Raw genomic sequence first — 15,537 nt, forward strand, 5'->3', positions numbered from 1 at the left:
GACAGATGACCCCTCCCCCTATACCTCCAGTATAGGTAGACAGATGACCCCCTTAATCCCTCCTCTTCCCACCCCCCTTTCAGTATAGGTAGCCAGATCGCCTTCACACCGCAGCAGTCACCAGTGTCAATCATTTCTCCACTCCTCTCCAGTGCAGAAGCTTCCTCTTCCTTTCTGTCTCCAATGCTGCCCAAGTCCATAGCTGCCGGCCACAATGCAAACGTGCACAGAGAGCAAGGTGGCTGCTGCACAGGCGGCTAGCAGCAGAGTACCGCGGTCAAGCACTAGCCTGATCTCCCTGCATTGCAGAATTTGCAAGCTTACAAATGCTGCACCAGTTTAGCCTGCTGCTTTGGTGCCCTTCCTCCTGTGGTGCCCTAGGCCATGGCCTAGGTGGCCTTGGCCCAAATCCGGCTCTGAATGCGACGTGGTGCAACAGAAGTAGCTAAATCGCCGCAATGCCAACACAAAGTCTGTGGTGCATAACCACATGATTCATGCCTACTGCACTGACGGGAACCCCAGTGACGTACAGGGAGTGTGTCCCTAGCCAGGGGGGCGGGCCTATGCATATGATTCTATCTCCACTCCGTGGCACAGGGTCATATGAAGGCTGGTTTCTGTGGTGCATCGCACCGCTAATCTTAGGTGTGCAACCGACCTAAACTGTACTTTGTTCAATTTTTTTCTCAACGATATCTAAAGGACGAGTCTTTCATTTTGAAAGGTTTTCCTCTGTGTGCACGAGCCTTCACTGCCAGCTTATATCGGGGAATCCAGACAATCTGCCAGAATGTTTTTGAGTTGGGTGAGAAAATCTGAAAGTAACCCAGATTGGAGACCATAAAAAGTAATATGGTCTTCCTGCTAGGAATGGAACCCGGGACTCCAGTGCTGCAAGGTAAGGGTGCAAAACACTCAGTACATTGCATCACATCAATTAGTAAAAAAAAAAAAAAAAAAAAACTAAATGGTGAAAGAAATTATTCAAACAATTCCAGCCCATTACTAAACAGCCGGTTTACCATCAGAATAGGCATTGAACCCACCAATGAAATGCTAAGTCTAGGGCCTGCTGATAATTATTCTGTACGGGACTGAATTGGATAAATAATCATTTGAGGATTGATGCACCTGTGGCCAATTTGTTTATTTATTGTCTAATTTAGCTTAGCATGTTTTTTTTTCATCACTCCTTAGCTGTAGTATTCAGGATTTGCGCCTTTTACTCAAGTCACGTAGGCCAGACTCTACGTAAATCCTCGACCTTCATCTCATCTAGAAAATGAGATCCCCAGACGTAGGGACCCTGGGCACCCCTGGCACCGTCAGAGGACCTCTTTCCTCATCTGCATTTTTTGCTGGTGATCCCAAACAAGTCTCCAGCTGTTTCCAAGCGCCTCCGAGAGCGCGATCAAGGATTCCAAACATGTTCTCCTTGTCTAAATTCAACTACCCAGCCCCCCTGGCATCGCGGCCAGTATCAGCTCAGCCCCAGCTGCTTCTCAGAAGCTCTCCAGCCTCAGGGAGAAGGCTGAAAAATGAACCAGCATCGGCACACTATTCCGAGACCCCCAGCGGCCAGAAGAGGGGTCCTGATTAAAATAAAGGGAGGTGGAGCGTAGATGGCTGAGGGGCGCCCAGAGATGGAGGGGGAAGGGCTGGAATTTGGCATATTTTTTTTCCTGCAGAAATCCTTCTCCAGAGATCTGGTGTATTTGTAACCCCAGCAGCAAAAATATTCAATTCTTTTTTTTTTTCCCTTCCGTCAATTTGAAAGCCTTATTTAAATATTCTTTAGTGAAATGAAGGGAGAAAAATACATCTTAACTAAATGCATTTACCCAGAAGGCATTGGGGGAGAAAATGATCAAATGAATGGCAAATGCAAACGGGGTCTAATACGTGGTAATATATACATTGCCAGCAAACTGAAAAGGCCTCCAGATTACAGCCTTGTTACAAAGAATCCGCCTCATTCGATTTCCCCGATTATTGCTTATCTGACACCAGATCATTTCTTATCGTATAACATGGAATATTATTTAAAGGTGGCCTAAGTGAAAGACTCAAGCAAAATAAGTCATCCTTTAAAAATTGTATTAACGCTTACAGGACCGGGCAGCTCTGGCCCCTTAAAGGGCAACTATAACGAGAGGAATAAGGAGGCGAACATATTTTTTCTCCTTTTAAGCAATACTAGTTGCCTGGCTGTCCTGCTGTTCCTCTGCCTCTAATATGTTTAGCCATAGCCCCTGAACCAGCATGCAGCAGTTTAAGCATTTCTGACATAGGCAGATCTGAGAGGATTAGCTGCATGCGTGTGTCTGGTGTGATTCAGACACAAGACAAGACAAGACAAATAACATTTATATTGCGCTTTTCTCCTTGCGGACTCAAAGCGCCAGAGCAGAGCAGCAGCCACTAGGGCGCGCTCTATTGGCAGTAGCAGTGTAAGGGAGACTTGCCAAAGGTCTCCTACTGAATTAGTGCTGGCACGACACGACAGCAGCTAAATGGATCAGCAGGACTGCCAGGCAACTAGTATTGTTTAACAGGAAATAAATATGGCAGCCTTTATATTCTTCTCCTTACAGTTGTCCTTTAAGGACCAGAGCTGTCCATTCCCTATTGTGCCCTGTGATTCGTGCGATTGGCTCACAGTAATCACAAGGTCAGCAGCTAAGGAAATTGGCTACTGATCAAAATGGGGAAGCTCTGCTGTCACTGAGACAGCAGAGCAAGCGGATGCAGCGACGGAACAGCGGCACGAATGGTGAGGGCGGCGTGAATAGTTAGAATCTACATCCTGAAGTGAGAGTGATATGGACACCCACATATTTTTGATTTCAATCAATGCCAGTTGCCTGGCTGTCCAGCTGATCCTCTGCCTTTAATACTTTTAGCCATAGACCCTGAGCAAGCATATGCAGATCAGGCGTTTCTGAAAAAAACCTGACTAGATTAGCTGCATGGTTGTTTCAGATGTGTGATTCAGACACTGACCTAAAAGATCAGCAGGCAACGGGTATTGTGTATAAGGAAATAAATATGGCAGCCTCCATATACCCCTCACTTCAGGTTCCCTTTAATAATTAAAAAAAAAAAAAAAAGATAAAATGCAGCTAATAATTAGAACAACTGGGACTAGATTACTAAATATCCAGACATGGGTGCAACATTGGGCACAGGACAAGAATAACGCTATACAGAGACAGATTATTTACATAAAGTCTACATAGGTTAACATTCGCTTCAAACAATGGTTGCTGATCTAATTAGAGAATTTAAAAAAAACTTAAGTAAAACAAAAAACCCAAAAAAAACCCTACCTTTCTGGACCACTTTTATTTTTAGAAAGTATTTGCATCATAGCCACCATGTCCTTAATAGAGAGCTCCCCTCCCTGCAAAAACACACACACACCTATAATACTCCAAGAAAACCACATTAAGAAACCTGCCGACCTCTCTAGCCCCAGCTAAGGTCAGTATTGTTGACTAACAATAAGAAAGACTTTGCGCTAATGTGATTCATGAGAAAGTAGCCAGGTGGAAACACGTCTATTGTTAGAGGGATGCCAAATCTCACCTTTCTATAAAGACTAAAAATGACTAGTATGATCCAAAGGCCTTTCCTGATATTATTCTGTAGCGTAGACCAATGAGCTAAAAGTGGAATTCTAAACAACACAGGTCTGGATATGCTCGATATAAAGACAAACTGTCACTTGAGTATCTCAGAACATACTGACACTTGAGGAATACAAAACAAGGGCAAACTGGCATGCAGAGATCCTAGAGCAGGGGTCCTCAAACTTTTTAAACCGGGGGCCAGTTCACGGACCCTCAAACTGCTGGGGGGCCGAATCAGGGGCGTAGCAATAGGGGGTGCAGAGGTTGCGACCACATCAGGTCCCTTGGACCAGAGGGGCCCCAAACTAACTACAGTTTTAGCATCCTATTGGTCCTGTGCTCATAATAATCACTTCTATTAATACTTTGAATAGTAGTAATCATTAACACACTGCTCCCCATCCCCTTCTTGCACCTCTGACACTGTAGTTGCCATTGGCAGGTTTTGGTGCGCCGCATCAATTGTTATGTATGGAGTGCTTGGGGGGGCCCATTTTAAAACTCACACCGGGGCCCACAGCTCCTTAGCTACGCCACTGGGCCGAATCTATCATTTGGAAAGAAAAACATTTCATAGTACCCATCTTGTTTTGCCCCAGCTGTATTAAAAGATTGATAATACAACATAGGAGACGGGTGTCCAGCACTGCTGTTTTATTCGCATAGTTGTGCATACATCTTGAACTGCTTGCAACAGAAGATAATGGTGCACAAACCTGGTGGCCAGTGGTGTGGTGGGTACAGGGCACTGAATTCCTGAATGCCACCAAGTTTGTGCACCCTTATCTTCTGTTGCAAGCAGTTAAAGATGTATGCACAACTATGCAAATAAAACAACAGCAGTGCTGGACACCCGTCTCCTAATGTGTATAAACATCACTTCAACTTGGTCCAGAGCAGGCAGTGAGACTCAGCCTTATTAGGGGAAATCACGTTAGTGCTGATTACCATTCGTTGTTCTCCCACATGTTTAATAAGAGATTGGCCTGCAACTGTCCCCCACTTCAGAGAGACCTGTGCTGCATGTCTGCTCATCCCTACCTCCCCTTATGTCGCCTGTACCCGCGCTGTGTTCAGCGTTGTACTCTGCAGTAAAGATATGAGCCACGGGTTGCCATAGTGACGTCAAAATGGGCGGTGACGCGATGTGCCGTGCGGAGCTCTGCACGGCACATCGTGTCACCGCCCCTTTGGACGTCACCATGGCAACCCGTGGCGGCTGCTATCTTTACTGCAGAGGACACTGGACGCAGCGCGGTGGGAGGGACGGACGGACAGGAAGATGTAGCACAGGTCTCTGATGTGACGGGGAAGCGCAAATGCGAACCAATATTTTGATAGCGCTGGTGCAGCACAGGGCGGCGGGCCGGTCATTTTGATGTGGGGAGCCAGAATCGGCCCGCGGGCCGTAGTTTGAGGACCCATGTCCTAGAGAGTGATGGTCATGTCTAGGAGAACTCACAGAGAAGCATGTGACTTGTTTGATCGGGTGATCGATTTGCACAGCTGATTTGCTGTGATCACATCCTGCTTTAGCACATGATCATGACTAGCAGATTAGAGACTAATGCAGGGCATACACGGGTCGATCCGGCGGATCGACCCCCGCCGCGTCACCGCTCGTCCGCGCGTGAGTCCGGATCGATTCCCGCTCGTCGCTTCTCATCACCCGCTCGATTCGCCGCTATTGTCCACCCGCGGGGATCGTGTGCGGAATTGATCCCCGCAGTGATCAGACACGCCGTGTATGCCCAGCATTACATATCAGTCACCTGACCAAACTGATCACATGCTTCTACATGATATATCCTAGACATGACCATCATGAATCCTAGAACCATGAAACTATGACATTTGGAAATCCTATAATAAAGATCTTGTTACATGTGGAGATTTGCAGACTATCCAACCCTGACATAGGGGTATCATAACAATGACACACTGACACTAGGTGATCCCCCCCACAACAAAGACACATGAGAAGGGGGGGGGGGGAGGAGGGGTCAACAATGAAAATTGAGAGAACAATGCCATACTGACAAATGGGAATCCCACAACACTGACACACCGGTGATCAACGAGATGCAAATAATTTCTCCTATCATTCAAATTTCATGTAAATTATATGCAGCTTAAAATTGGACCAATCAGAATATAACTTCCTCTCAATTTTTATTGGTCCATGTCCATTTGAATTCAAGTAGAAATTATTTAGCATCTCATATACACACCAACACTTGGGTAGGTCTAAAATATTATACACTGACACTTGGGGTTCCAGAACATTGTAGACACTGGTGATCTCAATGACACACTAACAAATCAGGAAAAAAAAAAAACACACACAGTGGGGGACATTTATCAAAAGTCTCTGAGATAACATGTGGTTAGGTTTTTAGTAATCCATGCAAAACTGTCTGCAAAAATCACTAGATAGAGCAGTTTCCTTCTTAAACGGTTCTAAAATAGGATGAGTTAGGAAGGTTCCTGCAGTTTAGGGATGGATTTTCACTTTTGCAGTAGTGCAGTTCTAGAAACTCACGTTAAACTGCCGCTATTAAGTAGGATTGAAGAGGTTTCTTATCAAACAGAACTGTTCCCCTGCTGGTTAGAACGGTTTAAGAAGAAAAAACTGTTGATAATGCGTTGATAATTCTGGCCCACTGACACTTAAGTATCCCAGGGCAATGACTAATTGAAGATGTCCGAACAATGACACACACTCAGAAATCCCCCAAAATAACTCACTGATACATGGGGGGGGGGGGACAATGGTCCACTAGCACATGGGGATCCCAGGACAATGACACACGGGAGCCAGTGACATGTTGGGTTGCCACACAATGACATGTGGGGGATCACAGTACAATGACACACGGGGACACCTGGGTTCTCAGAATCGCACAGTGACATGCGGGGATGCCACACAATGATATACTGACATGTGGGGGGTCCCAGTACAATGACACACAGACATGAAGATATCAGCTTATGTTTCTCTTATGCTCTTGGTCCACAGAGGGCTGCCATGGCTCAGCTGCATCTACGATAACACACAGCTCTGGCAGCGTGTGAGGGAATCTGAATAATGTGTATTTTCACAGCTGATAAAGGGACGGGATCTTTATTTATATGAGGCAGACGGGTTTCTCTGTCACCTCACACAATCTTGCGACCTCCCTCATTCTCTGCCACACAGTTTAATTTCCTGATACTTATTATTGTGTGCTGCACCCCACCGCTCTACAATGCGACGGGAGATAAGAACCATTTTCCCAGAAGCCACTGGGGCTGGCAGGGCTCTCTGTGATACCAGGCCTGTGATCATGCTGGGAATATAGCAGTGACCTCCAGCTGGAGAGGATTGCTGTGCCTCAGCTACACAGGGGAGGATATTACCAATTCAGATGAAGTCAGGGCTCTCCCCCACAACACCTGATAACAAAGCAGAGAGGTAGATTATAGTCTCTGTGCGGAGAATAATTCTGATACATCCAGAGATTGTCCAGCACTGCCAGCTGTGCGGCCACATACCGCAGAACTCTATGCTTCACTATAGATTCTAAAGGATGTACCTTCATACAGCACTGTGGTGTGTGACTTCCTTTGCTCATTGCTATTTTTGTCCAGGGTTGATACTCCCATAAATTACGGTAAGACCAAACTGTACAAAGGATTCTTGATGCTGTGCGTGTTTTTTTTACATGGCTTACGATACGACCAATTAATGTAAATGCACATGTAGTTAAAGCTTTAATAGAATCACAAGATGCCCCTTGTCCTCACATATATCTCAAAATTGGGTAGTAGGCCAATGGGAGTTTCATTGGGACGTAATATAGCTATATATGCACTGTGCTGAATCCCTTGTGGCTGCATACATAGGAATTGGCTGCCAGGAGACTTGGACACACGATACAGCCGGTGTATGGCTTATCCTGCTGCTGCAAATGTTCCCGGAGGCGTTATTTACTATTCCCCCTCCAGGTCCACGTAGATAGAGGGGAATTACAGTGTTTTAAAAGAAACGTCAGCTCCGTCTTCTGACGGCGCCGAAGTTACTGACCGTGTGCCGTTATAGCCGTAATTCCTATTATGGACTATGGTGGCGCTGGCTGTGCCCAAATCTCCTGCGCTGTAATCACACCGCTCGCTCGTGGCTTGCTCAGGGCCGTTTCCACTAGTGCGAATTCGCATGCATTTTCTGAATGCAGATTCACATAACCAATACAAGTAAATGGGCCTGTTTCCACTAGCAAGAAAAATCTGCGCGCTGGGCTGTGCAGCAAAAATCTGCACAGCAGAGCCATTAGAATTCACACACCGCAAGCATAGTGTGCGATTCGCATGTAATATAATCAATAGGAAAATGGTATGTGTTTTCGCCATGCGAATTTTGCGCAAGTTTTCGCGTAAAATTAATGTAAAAACACAAAGGCACTGACATGGTTAAAACCACATACTTAGAAAAATACGTGAAAACGTGCATTTTCCTGTTAAAATTCACATACAAACGCGTACTAATTTGCATCCACATGCAAATTCGTTTACGCATTTTCCGCAATGGAATCACACTAGTGGAAACGTAGCTAAGCCTTCTAGATTACCTGTTCAAATACCATTTCACTGCTTGCTTTGGAATCATATATGAATAGGACTCCCAGGGAGGCAACTCCTTCTTAAAGGGAAGATGTGGGTAAAAACCCCTGCGCCAAAACCATTAGTTCAACTGTGCAGAATCACACTAAATACATTCCATATGTAAGGAAAGTCCCATGAATTGGGAAATTTGGGGGAAATATTGTCTGACAATAAAGTGCCAAACAACTCCTGAAGAAGTGGAGCATTTGCTATGTCTGTCTGTCTTAAAAAACCTTATATTTATTAAGCATTTATCAACAGTCAATAATGGCATATGCTGTTCTCTGTGATATATAGCTATATTACGTCCCCATGAAACTCCCATAGACCTACTGCATTTTTCACATACTTGTTTTTGCTACTGCCATTACTACATATTATCATTCATTATTATGCATTTATATAGCCAATACCGATCACAGGTCTATTTATTGACCTTACTGTATTTGTACGCATGTTAGTTTAAACTCAAACTATCCAATAATGACTAACTGTGCTGAAAAACCTAGTGAGTATAGCAGCCCCCCAATTTCACCCCCACCCTGCCTGGTGGAGCGACTCACCCCGCCCACTCTGACGCTCCTCCTCTGAAGCTCCATCAGCCTTCCTCATCCCCCAAATATCAACAAAAACACATTGCTAGCCTAGAACCTAGTTACACTGATGTTTGAAGGGTCTAGTCCTGAACCTTGCTGGGCAATATGCCTGGTACATGTGTAAATGGCTTAAAGCAAACGTGAACTAAAAATTAAGTCAAAATAAACACACACGTCATACTTATCTCCTGTGTAGTCTACTCACCAATCCCTATCTCCCCTCCTGCGTCCTGTCTGACCACTAATCAATGGAATTCTCTGTCCTCCATTTTTAAAATGGCCGTTACCCCATAACAGCTTCCTGGTCAGCACACTGTTAAACCGTCATATTGGCCACTTGAGCCATAGGGAAACATGGACATTACCTTGCTCTTCAATTGTCTTTTCAGTTATAACTGACAGCATCGGATATATTTCAGCTCTGACAAATCCCTTGTCAGAAATGGAAGGAATCATTGTAAAAAGAAAACGGTTAGCTTCTGAGAGGAACTGACGGCAAGGCAAGTATGTAAAATTCATTCGCAGGTACAACCTTTGTTTATCTTAAATAATTTAAATTGGTTCAAGTTCACTTTAAGGTAAAATGGTATCCTGAATAATGTATTATGGTCTACTATATGTCATTACATTTCCTCTTTACATAAAGGACAAATCAAGTGTGATCCTATGAAGATGCACAGTGTTCTGCAGCTGAAAGCACTGCTATGATTAGTGGTAGAAATCAGTGTATTGGGTCCGGTTTGCTATGGACTGTGGACTCAGGTGCAACTTATTTGCAAGTGCACAACCTATGAAGATGCCTGCGGTCTACCCCCCCCCCCCCCCCCCCCATTAGACTGACTCTATAAAAGATCCTCTGTGTTGTAGAACACCTCCTCCCCGCAGGATAACATGACCCTTCCCAATTATTGGCGAGACATCAGGTCAGCACTCCAATCAGCAGAGATAAGGGTCAGGAAATGAGAATGAACCTTCGCCCCCTGCTGGAGTGGATCGGACAGGTCAATAAGGAGCAGAATACTCCACAATAGATGAGGGCTGAGCATTAGGTGTGGAGAAGAAACACGGCTCGCATTATTGGGCAAGTCAAAAGAATGCTGGGTCAGAGGCAGTTTCCATGGCAACCCATAAATTGTGTCTTTTATTATATTTAAGAGGTTGGGAGGTTTTTTTGAGGGGGATGGGGGGGGGGGGGGGGGGTTTATCGGTTATTATCGACAGACAATTTTTGTAATAAAATAGGCAGATATTGCGCTGATAAATGCATGGTGAACGAAGGGTTAATGTTCCGTTACTTCACACACACAAACAGCTTGACGTTCCGAACATAAAAAGCAGTCTGTCCGCCTGAGAAAGGCACGCAGGGGACAAGCCAGGCTGGGGAAGTGGCACAGAAGCGGTCAGTGTCACCTTCTGGGCACACGGTGACTGGGCTGTGCCAGGTAATGATGGTGACCAGAGCGCTTGTTTTTCAAAAACAAAAAGTCAGAAGGCTGAGTGATGTAAACAGAAAAGGGTGCAACAATTTGCAAATGATGGAAACCCTGTATTTCACTGAAACACATACCAAGACATCATTATGTCGTCAATATTTTTTGTTAATCAAAATTATATATTCTCATTTGGAATTGGATGAAAGCAACAGGTTTAAAAAAAACAAAAAAACCAAAAACTTAAAAAAAACAAAAAACTGCGGGACGTCCAGTTTACCGCTGTTGCATCACCTCTTCTTCGACCAACGCTTTATCCAACTGATAAGCAAGCAGTATCTCCTTCTGTGCATATAGCTCTCAATAACAAACATTCCGTACAGATCACCTGGCAGAGCTAAAGATATCGCCACCAGTGATAATTTTCAGAATGTAAATCAGGGGGTGGGAAAATGTTACAATGTGCAAACACTGACTAATCTATAAATGAATATTGGAAAAAAATAAGTACTTTTGTTATTTTCACTACAGTTCCTCTTGAAAGAGTACTGTACCCTCAGGAAAAACCAGGTCCGTCATGACAGGCTCGATCATAATGATGGAGGATTTGGGTGGCGGTACGGTTAAATACTTGTTCTGGCGTCATCTATTCAGGCAGGTTATCGCTCTGTCTTCCTTGGAGAAGTGTCCATGGTGATTTTTTTTCCAAAATCACCTCCAAGGCTCTGGGTCACCCCCACCTACGTTGCTACGGCCCACCACCATCCACGCAGGAGAAGGTATCCTAAGAGCTTTGCCAGACCTCAGAAACATGGCCGCGACTGCACTGCCAAGTAGGGGGATGGAGCGACACCTGTGACCCGATGACATCAGATCAGGTAAGTATTTAAAGAGAAACCGTGACCAAGAATTGAACTTCATCCCAATCAGTAGCGGATACTCCCTTTTACATGAGAAATAGTTTCCTTTTCACAAACGGACCATCAGGGGACTCGGTATGGCTGATATTGTGGTGAATCCCCTCCCACAAGAAACTCTGAGGACCATGGTACTCCTGGCAGTTTCCTGTCTGTGAACCTCGTTGCATTGTGGGAAATAGCTGTTTACAGCTGCCAAAAAAAAAACCAAGCAGCAGCTACATCACCTGCCAGCAGTAAAACTGTCACCATGTGATAAGTGTCAGAATGTAAATCAGGGAGAGGAAAGATTTTACAATGGGCAAACACTGACTAAATCATTTATACATAATTGTAAAAATGAAGCACTTTTTATTACCTTATTTTCACTGGAGTTCCTCTTTAAGCTTGTCATTAGGACACAGTCTATCATGACAGGCTCTGTCATTTTTACCGGGGGTACTCTTTAAACTGGGCAAGGGCAGGAGATCAGGAAAGTGACCAAATCAAATACTAACCAAAATAATGCATGCAGCAATCTATAACACACTTTACAAAAAATGAGGGATTAGTCTACTAAATAGATGGTCAAATAAATAAAAACTGCAGTGTTTTATATTAAGCTAATTCACCAGCGACAATGTTCCCTACTAAAACCCCAGCTACTAAGCACACAGTCACATACTTCATGCATCTCAGCCTGGGCACAATTCAGGTTGTGAGCCTTGAGGCCCTGTTCACATATACAGAATAATTCTTCTAGTCAATTCACTGCCCATACAATCCTATGGGCCTGTTTATATCTCTGCGTTGTAACGGATTGCGTTATTCTAACTCACTGCATGCAGGCTTTGCATTAAAGTCTATGTCCAGTCTCCCATAGGCAAACGCAGGGGGGGATTACAGCTGCCCAGCAGCAGCAGCAGCAGAGCATAGAGCAGCAGTGTGTGTACAGAGCATGGAGCGGCAGTGTGTGTACAGAGCATGGAGCAGCAGCATGTGTACTGAGCATGGAGCAGCAGTGTGTGTACAGAGCATGGAGCGGCAGTGTGTGTACAGAGCATGGAGCAGCAGCATGTGTACTGAGCATGGAGCAGCAGCATGTGTACTGAGCATGGAGCAGCAGTGTGTGTGTACAGAGCATGGAGCAGCAGTGTGTGTACAAATCACGGTGCAGCTCTGGGGAACTTAGAGTCAGGTATGAGCACAGCCCTGTGCCCCTGCTGTGTGAATACTTCACTTTCCCTGTCCTCATTATCTATATCCAAACTTCTCCTGATCGATCCCGTTGTCGATCGGGGGCAGATTGGACATTTAGGAAATAATTGTCAGATCCTGTCAGCCAGAAGGGAAATTGCATTACGTGAACTCAGCATGATGTCCTACCATATTATTATACTGTATTGTGTGTGGCTGAGGGAGACCTTTGAGCGACCCCCTCCCTTGAAAATCCTGGGTTTGCCCATCTCCATTGCAGTTCACACTCATAACGCATTATAATGTGTGCCTTATGCAAGTGACCACTGAGAACCCAGCCAGAAATAAATGAAACGCACCCGTGCATCAGCTACCCATCCATGGAGTAATGAAATTCTCATTCTCGCACCACTTAAAATAATGGGCTGTATAGGAACAGAACTACAGCTTAGGCCACAGTGGCTTTAGGACACATAATAACATATTAATAAAGAAGACCAGCTGTGCAAGGCTTTCCCTGAGAACGAAGGCTGGATGGCAGCATATGTTCCGGTAACTCAGCTCTAATGATTCTTTCCCAGATGTTCCAACTACCCATGCTATGTTCACCAACCCCCCCAAACCATCACAGAGGGAGGTACTGGATCTATGTATGGACATTGAGCTGGGGGGGGGGGGGGGGGGGGGGTTCATCATTAGACAGGAGAATGAGACTTGTGTATTCTCTATAAAGATAAAGTCGGGCTACGTGACATTGATCCAAGGGGACCTGTGATCCTGCAGTTGTCAAACCAGTCGCTGGTTGGCTCATGGTCAACACTTAGCTGGCATGTCAAAGTAGAATTATAGCCTGCGGATGAGCTTAAGGTGTTAAAGTGAACCTAAACTGAGGGGGGGGGGGGGGGGGGGAACGTACCTGGGGCTTCTATCAGCCCCCTGCAGCCACCTTGTGCCAGTGCTGGAAAGTCTGCAGGACGGTAACGCAATAAAAAAAAGATACGCGTGGTCCGGGGTGCGCAGGCACAGCTGCAGTCGACTTACAAGTCGGCAGGAATGAAATTGCACCGCGGCGGGAGAATAGAGGATCATAGAGGATTGGCACAGGATAGGACAGCTGCAGGGGGCTTGGGGAAGCCCCATGTAAGTGAAACTGTTCGTTTTTATAGGAATCTTCAATTCCGCTTTAAGTGCTCAGGGATGCAGGTGCTTCCGAAACCCTTATCAGGACTCCTAAAGGTGAATTGGAGAGGACTAACGATCTATCGTGTACAGCAGCGGAATATGCCTCGGCCAGCCATTAGCATGGCGGAGTGCTTTGGCTAAGGACATTGTCCTCCCCACTCACCACGTGTGATGTCACTCTGCTGCTCCGTTGGCTCTTTGCCCCCTCCACCACGACCACCACATAGAAACAGAATACATCACTAGCAAAGTTGCTTGAGTGCTCAGTCCCGTTCCTCCCCTGGTGATGTGCCTTGTACATGTGTACTAGGCGTAAAGTGTACGTAGACAAATACATGGAAAACATTTATACTTACCTTCCTCCAGCCCCCTTCAGACTGTGGGTGCCCTTGCCGTCTCTCCGGTCCCTTGCTGAACAGGCTGGAACTTCTGTCAGTTGTGCTTAGCAGCCCGGTAGCGCGTGCCTGTCATGCTCCGGTGACCAGGAGCATTCTGCCGCATCTACCCCCTGACAGATACATAATGTAAATTTTATGCGGATTATCCCATTACTGGCCTCTCTAGAGATCTGCAGAACATTGCTCTGCCCCATTTACACACTGACAGATACATAATGTACATAATTATGCAGATTATTCCATTACTGGCCTCTCTAGAGATCTACCTACTGACAGATACAGATTGTATATATTCTGCAGATTATCCCATTCCTAACATTTCTAGAGATCTGCAGAACATTGCTCTGCCCCATCCCCTCCTGACAGATAAATATTGTATAGATTCTGCTGATTATCCCATTAATGGCGCCTCTAGAGATCTGCAGAACAATGCTCTGCCCATCTACACACTGACAGATACATAATGTAAATATTATGTGGATTATCCCATTACTGACCTCTCTAGAGATCTGCAGAACATTGCTCTGCCCCATCCCCTCCTGACAGATACGTATTGTATATATTATGCAGATTATCCCATTACTGGCCTCTCTAGAGATCTGCAGAACATTGCTCTGCCCCATCTCTCTCCTGACAGATACAGATTGTATATATTCTGCAGATTATCCCATTACTGGCCTCTCTAGAGATCTGCAGACCATTACTCTGCCCCATTCCCTTCCTGACAGATACATACTGTATATATTCTGCAGATTATCCCATTACTGGCCTCTCTAGAGATCTGCAGAACATTGCTCTGCCCCATCCCCTCCTGACAGATACAGATTGTATGTATTCTGCAGATTATCCCATTACTGGCCTCTCTAGAGATCTGCAGAACATTGCTCTGCCCCATTCCCTTCCTGACAGATACATACTGTATATATTCTGCAGATTATCCCATTACTGGCCTCTCTAGAGATCTGCAGGAAAACATTTATGCTGCTGATTAACCTTTCATTAACTTCTGTAGAGATCCGTGCGACATTGCTCTGCTCCCCGCATTATGGTTCATACAATGTAAACATAAAACGTTACCTTCCCCCTCTCGTAAAACCTCCCAGCAGTGACGGGGTTAAGCCTACCATGCTTGGAGTGCATTGTTGCAGGTGGGGGGTGGGAAATGTTGCCCTCCCCCCGCAGATCTACTCTGATGGTGGGGGGTATTTATACACAGAGGGTATACATTGTGTCGGGGACAAAAGAAAGAAACAGCAGCGGCAGGTGGCAGATTTATGCTGCAATGTCTTCTATAGAAGCACAAAGTGCACAATTTCTGCTCGCGCGCTATTCTTAGCTCTCGCATCAAAAGCCCCATGCTGGGCAGAAATCTCGCCCCGCTTCCACAACCGCTTTTTAATGCTTTCCGATAATACCCCTTCTCAGATTCAGAGCTACCACTATTAAAATGGTCACAGCTTTAAGAAGAGGGGTCCAAACCTGGCTGTAGCGGCCAATCACAGGCTGCTACATCATTAGGCTGTCACATGACACGAAGGCAATCCCCTCCCAAAAAAACGCTG

General features: G+C 45.4%; 1 protein-coding gene across 1 annotated transcript in view; it reads left to right on the plus strand.

Annotated features, from left to right (window-relative positions):
* The first annotated feature begins 9,261 nt into the window (after window positions 1–9,261).
* The window catches only part of LOC137532218 (zona pellucida sperm-binding protein 3-like), a 60,241-nt gene continuing 53,965 nt past the window's right edge, over window positions 9,262–15,537 (plus strand). The window contains exon 1 of the mRNA XM_068252470.1: window positions 9,262–9,376. The gene's annotated coding sequence lies outside the window, so the exon portion shown is untranslated. The remainder of the gene's footprint in view (window positions 9,377–15,537) is intronic.

This window comes from Hyperolius riggenbachi, chromosome 9, assembly GCF_040937935.1.
Source record: "Hyperolius riggenbachi isolate aHypRig1 chromosome 9, aHypRig1.pri, whole genome shotgun sequence".
In the NCBI taxonomy this organism is placed as follows: domain Eukaryota; kingdom Metazoa; phylum Chordata; class Amphibia; order Anura; family Hyperoliidae; genus Hyperolius; species Hyperolius riggenbachi.